At 44.6% G+C, this 14,482-nt stretch overlaps 1 long non-coding RNA gene across 1 annotated transcript; it reads left to right on the forward strand.

Annotated features, from left to right (window-relative positions):
* Window positions 1-1,048: 1,048 nt before the first annotated feature.
* Window positions 1,049-14,339, forward strand: LOC148684478 (uncharacterized). The gene is made up of 5 exons (XR_015946076.1): window positions 1,049-1,225; window positions 2,825-2,975; window positions 5,747-5,876; window positions 7,540-7,569; window positions 13,625-14,339. It is a non-coding gene; the product is annotated as an uncharacterized LOC148684478 (long non-coding RNA).
* The last annotated feature ends 143 nt before the right edge of the window (window positions 14,340-14,482 follow it).

Below are 14,482 nucleotides of genomic sequence, written 5' to 3' on the forward strand. Positions count from 1 at the left end.
CGTGAAGCTGAGGCTCCAATACTTTGGCCACCTCATGAGAAGAGAAGAATCCTTGGAAAAGACCCTGATGTTGGGAAAGATGGAGGGCACTAGGAGAAGGGGATGACAGAGGACGAGATGGTTGGACCGTGTTATAGAAGCGACTAGAGCGCATAATATGGTCTGAAGCTCAACATCAAAAAAACCAAGATCATGGCCACTGGTCCCATCACCTCCTGGCAAATAGAAGGGGAAGAAATGGAGGCAGTGAGAGATTTTACTTTCTTGGGCTCTTTGATCACTGCAGATGGTGACAGCAGTCACGAAATTAAAAGACGCCTGCTTCTTGGGAGAAAAGCAATGACAAACCTAGACAGCATCTTAAAAAGCAGAGACATCACCTTGCCGACAAAGGTCCGTATAGTTAAAGCTATGGTTTTCCCAGTAGCGATGTATGGAAGTGAGAGCTGGACCATAAAAAAGGCTGATCGCCGAAGAATTGATGCTTTTGAATTATGGTGCTGGAGGAGACTCTTGAGAGTCCCATGGACTGCAAGAAGATCAAACCTATCCATTCTGAAGGAAATCAGCCCTGAGTGCTCACTGGAAGGACAGATCCTGAAGCTGAGGCTCCAATACTTTGGCCACCTCATGAGAAGAGAAAACTCCCTGGAAAAGACCCTGATGTTGGGAAAGATGGAGGGCACAAGGAGAAGGGGACGACAGAGGACGAGATGGTTGGACAGTGTTCTCAAAGCTATGAACATCAGTTTGACCAAACTGCGGGAGACAGTGGAAGACAGGAGTGCCTGGCGTGCTCTGGTCCATGGGGTCACAAAGAGTCGGACACGACCCAAGGACTAAACAACAACAACACTACCCCTGAGCTACGTTCCTTTCCATTGCCATCTTCCTCCACCCACCATCTTGCCACTGCTGGCAAGTTTCCTTGCCTCTGCCTGAACATTCCTCTGTTGCACTCTTATTCCTCTCTCAAATGAAATTGAGGGGTGGGGTTTGTTTCCATGTGATCTCATTTGCATCTCCTCCAAACATGACCAGCCTACTCTCCTATGCTGCCTTCGCCTGCAAATCACCGCCTCCCACAGCGAGGCCAAGGTCTATTTGCACCACTCCCTGCTGAAAATCTCTGCCAGGGATCTCTTGCTTTCAAAACTGTGGGCCGTATAAACCCACTGGGAGAGCTGCCTTGCCTGCAAAGTCTCCACTGCAGGCCCTTCTGTTGGTAGGTAATCTCATCACTCCATCTTCAGACAATCTCCTTGGCTCCTGGTTCATTACACAATGACAGCCAAATTGTCCTCTTTTGCTCTGCTAAATCTCCAGGGATCTGCCCCAAGCCTGGGCAGGTGCCTCCTCTTTTTGCTGCTTTTCTCTCCCTCTCTCTCTCTCTCTGTCTCTCCTTGCACCACTGGCAACTTCCTGGTTCTTTGTTTTGTTTTGTTTTTGGCCTCCTTGCAAAATGCTGGGTAGGTGATAAAAGTGTGAGAAAACAGTGACAGGCTTCTCCTTTCCCCCATTGTTCTAGTTACAGGTAGGTAGCCTTGTTGGTCTGCCGTTGAAACAAAATAGAAATCAAATAGAAAAATTCCTTCCAGTAGCACCTTAGAGACAAACTAAGGTAAGGCGCCTTCTAATCCTCCACCTGCCACCACTTTCCCAGAAAGAAAGAAAAAACATGCATCTTAGTTGGTCTCTAAGGTGCCACTGGAAAGAATTTTTCTATTTTATTTTGCTTTTCCCCATTCTCCTCTTCCATTGTCCCACTGCAGTTGATGGTGGCAGCTGTTCCCTTCTGCCTGGTGTTTTCTGTTTTTTGTTTTTTTTACTGGATGGATGTGATTTATTTATTTGACCAGACAATTTATAAGCATCAGTCTAAACTCCCAGGGTGGCTGGCATATAATGCAGAGAATTTAAAAACAACAACTATACAATGAAGAAAGATTAAACCATAAAACACAGGGGCACCAGCAGCTGGCAATGAAAACCAGGCCGAACCACAAAGCAAGCAATTAAAATAACTATTTGGCGTGCTGAATTGCCACAGCCAAGCAATTAAATAGGTGCGACAGGATATCAAAGCAGGGGCTGGGCAAGCTTCTTTGGGGAGGGCAGTGCAAATACAAGGCTTGCACCACATCACTCCATTCACCACTGTCCTGAGCTCAGATGCTAGTGGGACTCCCAGGATGAAGATCTTGACATTCGGGCAGGATCCAAGTACCCAAGTTCCATGCCGTTTAGTAGTTTATCAGTAAGGACCAGCACTCTGAATTTGGGCCTATTGACACAGCCACAATAACTGTTTAATACCTTGGTATCCAGAGCCCAGTGGAAGGGAATCTGTGGCCCTACAAATACAGTGCTACCTTGGTTCTCTCGCGCTCTCTCTTTTTCAAATATATTTATTGATTTTATAAAACTGAAAAAACACATATAAAACACGAAAATACAACAATACAAAAAAATCACATAAAACACAAAAATACAAAAAGAAAAAACAACAACCATATTTATCATTCATGTGTCCTGACATTGTTGACTTCCTCATGTCCCTCCTTCCCGCGTTTCATTGTATATCATCCTTAGTAATTTCTATATCATACTTCAATCAACTTATTTTTACCTTAACTAACAAATTTCACCTCTTATTAATTCCTTAACAACATTTCAATTCTTATTTAACACTTATATCTAAATCTTAATATGCCACAATACCTCTACAAGTCCTCCTCTACAACCTCCCTGTACTTCCAAATCTTATATTAAACATTTTCCAATATTGTAATTATTTCTTAAATAAACTTTGAATTTCTTCCAGTCTTCTTCCACCGACTCTTCTCTCTGGTCACGAAGTCTTCCGGTCAATTCAGCCAGTTCCATGAATTCAATCATCTTCATCCAGTGGTACCTTGGTTCTCGAACGGCTTAGTTGACGAACAAATCGGCTCCCGAACGCCGAAAACCCAGAAGTAAGTGTTCCAGTTTTTGAACGTTCTTCGGAAGCTGAACATCTGACGCAACTTCCGCTTGAGTGCAGGAAGCCCCTGCAGCCAATTGGAAGCCGCGCCTTGGTTTTCAATCGTTTGGGGAGTCGAATGGACTTAAGGAACGGATTAAGTTTGAGAACCAAGGTACCACTGTATACTTGGATTCCAACACTGGTCAGTTCCAGGCAGCAGTGCCGGGACTAGAGTCCATGTATATCTGGAGGGCATCAGATTCCCCGTCCCTGCTGCAGACATTCCCAGTTAGTAACCTAAGAGCGGCATTGTACAAAAATGATACGTTTCGGATAAGTCTCCAAGGGCAGCCCCATGCACAGTGAATTGCAGCAGTCCAGTCTAGAGGTTACGAGGCATGGATGACTGAAACCAGGCTTCGTCTGCCCGGAAGCTGCAGCTGCCACACCACTCTGAAGTGGGTGGGAAGTGCTGTGTGTCACTGGGGACCCTCCATTGACAATGTTGGATGTAGTAGCACTTCCAGAGCATGCAAACATGAAGGAACACATGCCCAAGGGCGTACCCACCATGCGGCAAGTTAGGGCAGCTGCCCTACTCTAGAAGCAGGGCTGGTGGGCAGAGGCGGAGCACAGCCCGGCGGAGCGCGAGTTCGCCATTCCCGCCGCACCGCGCCGCACCCTCCCTCCAGCTCCCCGGCGCGCCCTCAGGCAAGGCCAAGCGCGGCGGGGAACCAGAGAGCGCGGCGCGGCGGGCGGGAACGCTGAACTCGCGCTCCGCTGGGCTGGGCTCCGCCTCCGCCCACCAGCCCTGCTTCTAGGGAGGGGCACAGCCCAGCGGAGCGCGAGTTCGCTGTTCCCGCCCACTTTGTGGCCCCTCCCCTTCCGTGCCTTGGCCCCTCCCCTTGCCCCCCCTAGTTTTGATCCTGGGTACGCCCATGCACATGCCTCTCCGTGGTGGCATGGGTGTGGGCTATCACCTGTCCTGGGCAGTCCTGTGAGCAACTTGAAACCCCCATAAGAAACAGCTGCATATTCCTGCATTGCAGAGGGTTGGACTAGATGATCCTCAGGGTCCCTTCCAACTCTGCAGTTCTATGATTCTATGCTGCTGCCCTCGCGTCTTAGGGTTCTTTAGTTCAGACTTAAACCAGGCAGCTCTGGTGAGGGCACACTTTCCTCTGTAGGGGATAAAAGTTAGGATACAGTGATGAGGAAGGATATTATAGTTTCTTTTTCTGTTCTTTCTTTCTTTTCTTTCTTTCCTGTAGAGCAGTTTGTTTCTTTTATTGTACTGTAAAAACTTCAGTTAAAAATATATATCCAAAAAAAGGCAGCTCTTCAAACAGGAGTTCCAAAGTAGAACCAGTGCTCACCCTGAATTTACCATGACTCAGCCCAGGAACTGATCAGGGATTAATAAATAAGCAAATGCTTTTAGGCAGATACAGACTGCTTTGCCCCCAACACAACAACCAACTCTCATAAATCTGGAGTTAGGGAGAAAACTGTCCTGGTTTGCCAATTAAAAAAAAAAAAAAGTCCCTGCCAGGTAAGCATGGCCTCTGATTTTATAAAAGCCTTTGCATCTTGAGTCCATTTGGAGGAGTTTGGCAATAAATGAAAACATTATCCCAGCAAATATTGAGCATGCCCCAAGTGCTGAAGAGAACAAAAGGTATGCAGAACAACTTTGTTCCATCTAAAAACAAGTTTTCTCCATGAATAACCCTTGATGAGCCTGTGCTTCTTCCTGGCTCTGTCTGGTCTGCTGGAGGACAATTATGTGTCCTCTGGGGAATGGATGGAGGCTCCAGCGAAATGGCTTTGCAGGGGGAAAGAGCCCAAATTGCTAAAGCAATAAAGGGCTTTTTCCTCTTCCCATTTTTGGTGGTGTCCAGTCACGCTGCATAATAAGAAAAAACAGGATATCCCCACTTAAAAGGTAAGGCCAGGCACTGTTAGCAACATCAGCATTCAAAGTATCCGAAGTCCTTTTTGGATTTAATACCAAATGAGGGCAGCCGCCAGCACTTTTCGGCTTATTGTCAAGAGCATCTCCTCTTGGTGATGTGTGGAAGGCGGTATATATTATGCCATCATGCTGCATTGTGAACCTCCATTTGTGCAGCCATCAGGTCTAGCAATTTAATGGGCTATTTAATATTTAAATGAGAGCTGCAGAAAATTGATGAGCATAGCCAGGGAAGGAAGGAAGGAAAGAAAGAAAGAAGGGGGCTATTGGAGGTAGAAAGAGAGACATTCGAATTCTTCCCTGACAGTCAATGGGACTTAAAAGTGCTTAACATTTGGTGAATTGTGTGCCCTAGACTAGGTAGCAGGAGTAAGACTGGGATCTGCTCAGGTAGATCTCTGAGTGATTTGCAGGAGATCAGCAAAGATTCCAGGCTTCCAATTGTTTGACAATAGCAGCAGTGACCATAAAATAGGTGCAAAAGAGGAAAGAGCTCCCATACCTTTAATAGTTGCGTGGAGGACACCTGCTGGCATTGCCCTTGTATTTGATTTCTAATAGTTGTTGAAATCTTGATGTTCTGTAGTGTGTGGTGCCACAAATAGAATTTCTCCAGGTGATCTGAGTGATCTTAAAGGTTTCTACAGGTGCAAGCAGTCTTTCAGGTAACCTGATCCCAAGTTGTCCAGGGCTTTCTTAACAAGACTTTGAGCATGCCTGGGAACTGAAATTCTGGAGTATTGGGGGGCGGGGGTATTCAGAGAAAGATGTGACCAAAATGTTTACCTTTTTAAAAAATCCCACAGGCATCTGGTTGGCCACTGTGAGAACAGGATGCTGGACTAGATGGGCCATTGGCCTGATCCAACAGATTCTTCTAAATTCTCATTCTGCTGTAAACACACAGACCCAGGTTCCTTTGGAGGAAGCTTAAAGGTAAAGGTAAAGGGACCCCTGACCATTAAGTCCAGTCATGGACAACTCTGGGGTTGCGCGCTCATCTCGCTCTATAGGACAAGGGAGCCAGCATTTGTCCGCAGACAGCTTCAGAGTCATGTGGCCAGAATGACTAAGCTGCTTCTGGCGAACTAGAGCAGTGCACGGAAACGCCGTTTACCTTCCCGCTGGAGCGGTACCTATTTATCTACTTGCACTTTGACGTGCTTTCGAACTGCTAGGTTGGCAGGAGCAGGGACAGAGCAACAGGAGCTCACCCCGTCGCGGGGATTCGAACCACCGACCTTCTGATCGGCAAGCCCTAGACTCTGTGGTTTATACCACAGTGCCACCCGAGTCCCTTGGAGGAAGCTTAGTAAGTCTTTAAAAATAAAAAGGCCTGATTCACACATAAGCAACAGAGAAATCTCTCTCCTTTTTCTTGACCCACTGACTATTGCTGGAGGAGGGTCAAACACGAGATTAACTTCCTCAATGAAATAAATGCAGCTAAACAAAATCACGTCTCCATTATCCTGCCACAATTTCCTTAAAAAAGAAGGATGCAAATCATACATACTAATGATTTAGTTGTTCCTTATGGAACCAAAAGGTATCAACTATGCACAAGAAAGACGTATCAGCGGGTTTGGTGGATTCCCAAGTTTGGTAGGAATGCAAACAAACAAACAAACAAACAAACAAACAAACAAATCTGAAAGACTCCAATGAAAACTGAGCATGCACAGTGGCCAGGAATGCTGATAGACAGGGGGGGGGGGGGCAGAAGAGAATTGGAAAACTAGGAGAGGAGAAGAAATGGAACAGAGTAGCTGGAACACTGAGCTGGAGATCATCACACTGCAACATTTTGTTGCAGATCACACTTGCATGATCAGCTAGATAAGATAAGAGCTCCTGTGTAGAGGGGAAGGGAGGTACTGTATTGGGGTTTACTCCCAAGTAAATGTGCAGAGGCCTGCAGGTTTAACAGCGCAAGCAGAGGAAAGCAGAATAATCTTACTGCAGCTTAATGATGTCAGGACTGAAAAGAGTTTGGGATTATATCTTTGGCATGTGTGTGTTTGTATGCCTTTGCTCTGTCACACCCTGGTGCCGTTAGTAAGACAATTAGTTTAACAGTTCCCTGTCTCCAACTGTCTGCCAAATGTTGAATTGCATTGCAAATTAACCTGAGTTTATCACTTGCCATTAACTCTTCAAAGGCAGTTGTGGAACAAGATTTCCAGCAACCCCCTTGGGAAGTGCAGTCTGGAAATACGGATTTGCTTGAACCAGAAGCCTTGGTTATTATTATTATTATTATTATTATTATTATTATTATTATTATTATTATTTCTTCTGTGGACAGCAGATCAGGGACAAAAGATTGTCTGGCTCCATATTAACCACCACCATTTTCCAGTTGAATACTATATACAAATGCTGATACAGAAGAAAGTGCTGTACAAACTGTTTCTGTTTTTTAAAAAACCGAGAATGCCTGTGCTGAAAATGTTTTAATCTGTTAATACTTTGGAAAGCTTTCAGCATTAAAAAATATATAAAAAATGTAATGCACATGGAAACAGGTGTGTCTGAACTAAGCCGGATGTCTATATCAGATAAAGAGAGGCGAAAGTAACTCTGTTCTCTTATCTAGGTCATTGAGCCATCATCCTGATGAAAAAGAGTGAGTTGCAACTGTTCAATATATTCTGATGCAGTAATAAGGAAGTAGGTCGGAAAGATTATGGTCACCTTGGGGAAGATGCATGCACCCCCCCCCCAAATATATTTCCAAGGGGCTAGATCCCAGACACAAGCACATCTCGAAAAAGGAGATCTTCTCTCACCCTCAAGGCCTGGCTTACTTTCTGCTAAAGTCTCAGGCTCAAATTTGTAATTGATTGATTCAAAGTTAGTCTTCAGGTCTGTGTGCCGCTTTTCCACTAAGGAAGCACCGTACGGTGAACATTTCGACAAGTCCAAGGCACTAATCCTGCCAGAGTTCTGAACGGGTTCAGCTGTTGAGCACATAGCCTGCATGTGCTCAAGGGCAATGGTCACATCTCAGTAGCAAAGAGTTCTTTGTTCTTTTTTTGATTTTGAGTGCTTTATTGATTGAAAACTTTATAACAGAAGTATACAATAGATATCATAGGCAAAATGAGAAATAAAAATAGACAATTATTCATCCTTTAGCTAATGCTTGCTTTGCACATCCATTTGTGATTAAATTTGTCAAGACCTCCGATCTTCCCCTTGCATTCCCGATTTAAATTCCTTAAGCACATGACATGCTTAAGCTTAACTTTCTCCATATTTTTTTGACTTACTATAAATTTCGTTTTGTACCATTGTCCTATTTACACACCAAAGCTCAATCAAGACCTGCCAAGGGACTGATCTTTTGACAATGTTCTTTTACATAGACTCTATAAATAGCCCACTCTCTGGAGAATTTTCCCATCTGTAGTGTCTGTTAACCTTGCTGATAACCTCGCCAGTTATTCTCTTATTTTATTTTGTCAGTCTGATTTGGATGGGATATCCTCTCCCTTCCAATCTTTTGCGTTTAGAATTCTGGCAGTGACTGTAACATACATAAAGACTCTCCTGTACTTTTTTGGGATTTCATTTCCCATAATTCCTAGCAGGAAGGCTTCAGGGTTTTTTTTAGGGAAGGAGCATTTGAACATTTTCTTAAGCTCATTATAAATCATATCCCAAAATTGTCTGATCTTCTTACAGTTCCACCACATGTGGATCCATGTACCTTCAGCCTCCCTGCATTTCCAGCAAATGTTGGTTCTAGAGCTGAACATTTTAGCTAGCTTAACAGGCGTTAGATGCCACCTGTAAAGCATTCAGTGGAAAAGAGTTCATGCGTTGTGATTCCCAGGGACTGGCAGCCCCCTTCTTCACAAATCAAGCTCTTGGTTTTATTGGATGAAGTTTGTAATTCAGGTGGGCTCTTTTACCGTGCTTTGTAAGTTTATCTTAAAAGTTGTTTTTTAAAATAGAGCCAGCTGGGGCATACAATTTTAAACAAACCCTCTGAATCCCTCCGTCAGATTGCTTTACCTTTGGACGAGCACTGGGTTGGGGAGAAGAGAGAGCCAATATGGTGTTAAGACAGTTGGACCATGACCTGGGAGACCAGGGTCTGAATCCTCACTCAGCCATGGAGCTCCCTGGGTGACTTTGGACTAGTTGCTGTCCCTCAGCTTAACCTACCTTGCAGGGTTGTTTTGAAGAGGAGGAAGAGAACTATGTGCTGTTGAGAACTATTGCGCTCACTGGAGGAGAAGCTGGTTTGCAAATGAAATAAATAAAATAAGAGAGAGGCGGTTTTCTGGATTGCCATAGCATCTCTTTATGAGCTGCTCTCCCTAGGAAGGCCTGCTTGGCACCTACTCTGATGTCTTGTTGGTGTTAGACATCATTCTCTTTATGTTACCCAGGCTTTTCATCATTTAAATCTGGTTTATAAACTCTGCTGGAATCTCTCTCTCTCTCTCTCTCTCTCTCTCAAATTGCTCTGCACTTTTAAACAGTTTTTCAACACCTGAATTGGTCGAAATATTTGCTTTAAACCAATTTGTTTAAATGGTGTGTTAGTTATTTGTTCATACAGTAAGACACATTGACAACAAAAATATGAAAGGGTGATTAGAAACATCACCATATATAGAACCAATTCCAAATCCAATATAAATGCAGAATGAGATAAAGATAGCTACTTAAAAGTCTTGTTCTCGTTAGGGTAAAACAATGTATTTAAAATAATTTAAACAGCTATCAAAAAAAAATTTAAAAAATTAAACCAAACAAAAAAAAGAAGTTTGAAAATTATATTCCCCCCACAAGCAAACTGCCAAAGGTCTTTGGGAAATATTAATATCTTAAGAAGCAACCTAAAATTCAGCAATGTGGGCTGAAAAAGGGCAGCATTATAGCATTTCACACATTATAGCATGCCACAAATGAAAAAAGGAGTGCTTCGGACACTCGCCACACAGACCTCCTGTACTTGAGGAACACTCAACAAAGCCTTCTGAGATGGGGAGTTAAAAGCAGCACCTTGAATGGAGCTTTGGAAGAGTTCACACCCAGTGCTGACCTGCCAAAATAGCTTCTGTTCTCTTACCAGCTATCGTCCAGAGAAATATTCAGCAGTTAGAATTTTTCCTGTGGAAGCTACTCTTCTATGGGTCGAGTGGCGGCTAAAGGAATGGAAGCCCTTCCAGACCAAAGCATTGGCGAACTTACATTTCAATCCATTTCATTGATCAACCGAAAAGAGTTCGAACTACTCATGTTTACATTCGAATTATGCATCAGATGGGCGAGACCCATTTCTAAGACTGCAAGACCCAGCCTTTATTTGAGCCTGTATTCCAGGGGGTAGGGAAGCTGTGGCCCAGCAGATGTTCCTAGACTACAACTTTGGCCATCCCTGACCATTGGCCAGGATGGGTGGGACTTGTGGGAGCTGCGGTCCTTCAACACCTGGAGAACAGTAGGTTCCCCACCTTTGCTGCACTCCTAGGAGCAAATGGTGATGCCAACTATAGCTCAAACTATTAATCCAGCCAGTTGAGTATCACTTCTACTTGGAAGTTTCTCTCAAACATAGGTGGAGGTTTTTCACATCACCTGACCCCTTTTTGACTGGAGAAGGACGTGGGACCTTCTGCCCATAAAGGATGGCCTCCAACACTGAATGATGGCACCCTGAGAACATCTTGCATTCCTCCAGACCTACAAATGGAACTTCTTTGTGCATTGCTAGACAATCATGATGACATGCATGATCTCCCTGTTGCCTGGGCGTGTCTGACTTGTTTACTTCCTTGCATGATTTCATGAATGCATTTATTTATAGCACTAAAGCATTCAAGGCAAGCGGCTAGAACATTGGGCTTGGACTGAGAAGACCCAAGTTCAAATTCCCACTTGGCCATGTAGGTAAAATGGGAGGAGCAGCACGTACAACGCCTTCAGTTCCTTGGAGGAAATGTAAATATAATAAATAAATGAAAACTAAATGAAAAAAAGAAGGAAGAGCTGCATTGCGGGATATGGCTTGGACTTAGAACTGTGATGTCAGTGCATTCAGGAAAAAAATAAGCTGGAATTTTACAGCAGCGTGGAGCTGGGGGGTTCTGAATTGAAAGGCGTCCATTATATGCTCCAGGAAATTCTGAAATAACCTTACAGGAGAATTCTGCTGGATCAGACCAAGGACCCATCGAGTCCAACATCCTGTTTCTCGCAGTGGCCAAGAATGTCTTCTCGCAATATGTCTCTAGGGCATGAGGGCAACAGCCCTTCCTCATTGTTTGTGCTGGATGTCAGACATTCTAAGGTATGCTGCTTGTGAACATGGAGGTTCTACACATCAGATGCTGCTAAGTAGCACCAGATGACCCAATGTGCCTAGCCCATTGCAATTTCATTGCTGGCTTAGTTTGTATCCCACACTTTCTGCTGGATACAGTTTAATCCATAATAGCTGCTAAGGACAAAACGGCTAAAAATGACTGACGGTATATAGACAACTTCCTTACACTGACTCAGACCACTGGTCCATCGAACAGGGACTGGCAGCGGCTCTGTAGGGATTCAGACAGGACCTTTCCCAGATGTTTGGGACTGAACCTGGGATTTTCTGCACACAAGACATGAACTCTACCACTGGACTTTCCATTTAACATAAAAAATATTGACCAGTTGATAAGAGGTAGAAAAAGACTGTGTCTGGTAAACCTCCTTAGGCAGGGAGTTCCAGAGGTGGCTACTGCAGAGAAGGTCCTGCTGCATTTAACTATCGATCTAACTTCTGGTATATGAGACAAATGGAACCCTAGGTGCATGGAGTTTCGGACAGGAGAAGGCTTTCCCAAAGACATGTGGGACTTAAGAGATTTAGGGCACAATTCTATACCAGCTGACTTTCTGGGCATAAGCTCCATGGAACTCAGTGGGACTTACTTTTGAATAGGATTGTGGTGCTATGTTTTAAGTGGCAGAAACAGAACCTTGAGTTGTGCCCAGAAACCAAATGACACATTAGGACACCTTATTTTTAATTTCCACCTTTGGCGCTGCCCTACCTACATTACCCAAAGCAACTCACTTAACTGATCTCTTGGCTCCATAAGCTTCGCGAAAGCATAAATTACCACACTTAACATTTAGGAAGCCCATTCAGCATGCACGTAAATGCGACTTTCAATAACTATTTGCCAGGCAAATAGCATGAAGCACTAGGAGTCAGGGCGTCTAGACTGCCCTCTCGAGCTCTCCTAAAACAGGCTTTATGAGCACGAGTGAGAATCAAGAGTTTCCCATGCCTCAATGTCCCCTCTATAAAATGGGTGCAATAGCAATTTGCACTACAACGTCGCCCATGGCAGGCCACTTTCATTTGTCCAACTGATTGAGCTCATAGGGCTGAGATCCAAGAGACTCGGATTTAAATGGCTGCAATATGGAAAGCGAGATTGCTGAGTCCCAGGTGGCACACACTGATAGAATTTGCAAAGGCCCACAACTCCAACTTTTTAAAATAATTATTATCACTTCACACATCCTGCTAATAATTTGTGGCACAAAGATCCAATTCCAGGTCTGTGGCCTGGAGGTAAAGGTAAAGGGACCCCTGACCATTAGGTCCAGTCGTGACCGACTCTGGGGTTGCGCGCTCATCTCGCATTATTGGCCGAGGGAGCCGGCGTATAGCTTCCAGGTCATGTGGCCAGCATGACAAAGCCGCTTCTGGCAAACCAGAGCAACACATGGAAACGCCGTTTACCTTCCCGCTGTAGCGGTTCCTATTTATCTACTTGCATTTTGACGTGCTTTCGAACTGCTAGGTTGGCAGGAGCTGGGACCAAGCAACGGGAGCTCACTCCGTCACAGGGATTCGAACCACCGACCTTCTGATCAGCAAGCCCTAGGCTCAGTGGTTTAACCCACTGCACCACCTGGGTCCCTTGTGGCCTGGAGAGTCACACTTAAATTAAGATCTTGGTGCATTGTAAACAGGGTGTGCAAGGAGCAAACATTTGGAGGTGAATTGGGCAAATGAACTGAAGTAGACATGCTTCAAGGTATCTCTTCCCCAGGATCAGTGGACAGTCCGAGCTGAGAAAACCTGCCCGCTGCAAGATCTCGGGAAAATATGAGCAAAACGTACCCAAGAACCTCTGCGGGTTGCAGTTCCATGACACTTCAGCATCCTATCTCTAATGGCAGTAGTGGGGGTGTTAAGTTCCCCAGTGGGACTACTGCGGATGAATTTGTTTAATCGGTTCCTAAACTATAGAATTCACAGTGCCAAATGCTCATTTATTCAATAGACTTTATGGATATGTCTAGGAAACTGGAGCCTAATTATTCTGAGTTTTCCCAAGTCCCAGTGAAGCCTACATGGGAAACCACAGGGATTAATTACCCTGCAACAAACCGTCCAGCCAGTTTAAAATAATTTTAATTCCAATTGATTTTAGTGGTAGGAAAAATCAGAGCACACCCATAATTCCCTCAGTGAATAAAAAGGGACTGAAAAGGTTCTGGGACGTACCCTAGTTACCTGCCAAAAACATTTGCACTTTTTAAATTCCTGGTTTACCCACCCAAGATATAGATGTAATAATAATAATACTTCACACTTCAGTTTGAAGCACTTTGCATGCATTATTCTAAAATAGATTTGCTTTCTTATTCCCATATTGCAGATGGGAATGTTGAGGCCAAGAGCACAGAACCTTGCATCACTTGTAAATTCCTGGAAGCTGCAATCATACCCGCACTTAGCTGGGAGAAGCAAGCCCCCTGGAACTATAACATCATGTCTGAAGAAGCGTCCTGGTGAGCTCGGAAGCTTGCCGGTTCTGTTTCGGCATTTACTTCATACAGGTATTATGCTACTCTCCTTCTGGATGTGATTTACTCTGATGAGCCGAGATGGGCAGCCTGTACATGGTGAACACAGTGAAACTTACTTCTGAGTAATCTGAGTAACTGGCACTGGATTGGGATGGACTCAAACGTGGAATGTAAATGCTTTCGGGGAAAGGACTTGCCCTTTTCCTTATGCCAGCCCACAAAAGTACCATATACATGGATGGTGCCAGATATATATATAAACACAGTAAATTAATAGTAGTACAAAATAGCAATAATAGCACTCCCGTCTCTTTAAGCGTGGCTCCCTCCCTAATTTCCATTAGCAATCTTGCTCATTGTGCAAGGAATTGTAGTTGCACGGTGCTCTCTGCCCCCTGTCTGAGGGGAATCCGTACGCGCACGCCTGCACCCAACTTCTATTCCTTCCTCCTCTGACACTTCCTCAAACCTTTCCTGCTTTTCCTCCCTTCTCTCCTCCTCCTCCCCCTCTGCCTCCTCCCCAGACTTCAGGAATTAAAGAGGGGAAAAAATAGCTTTCAGAAACCCGATGCCTTTTTTGCGCAATACAATCACTGTGTTTTTTTTTTAAAATAAAAAAGCGACAGGGTGTCTAGACGCCCACGTGATAAGAGGCGGGCGGCGCGCGCGGGGGGGGGCGGGTTTGCCTGGGCAGGGCAGCGCCGCTG

The sequence above is a fragment of the Zootoca vivipara genome, chromosome 10, assembly GCF_965207765.1.
Source record: "Zootoca vivipara chromosome 10, rZooViv2.hap1.1, whole genome shotgun sequence".
Lineage (NCBI taxonomy): Eukaryota > Metazoa > Chordata > Lepidosauria > Squamata > Lacertidae > Zootoca > Zootoca vivipara.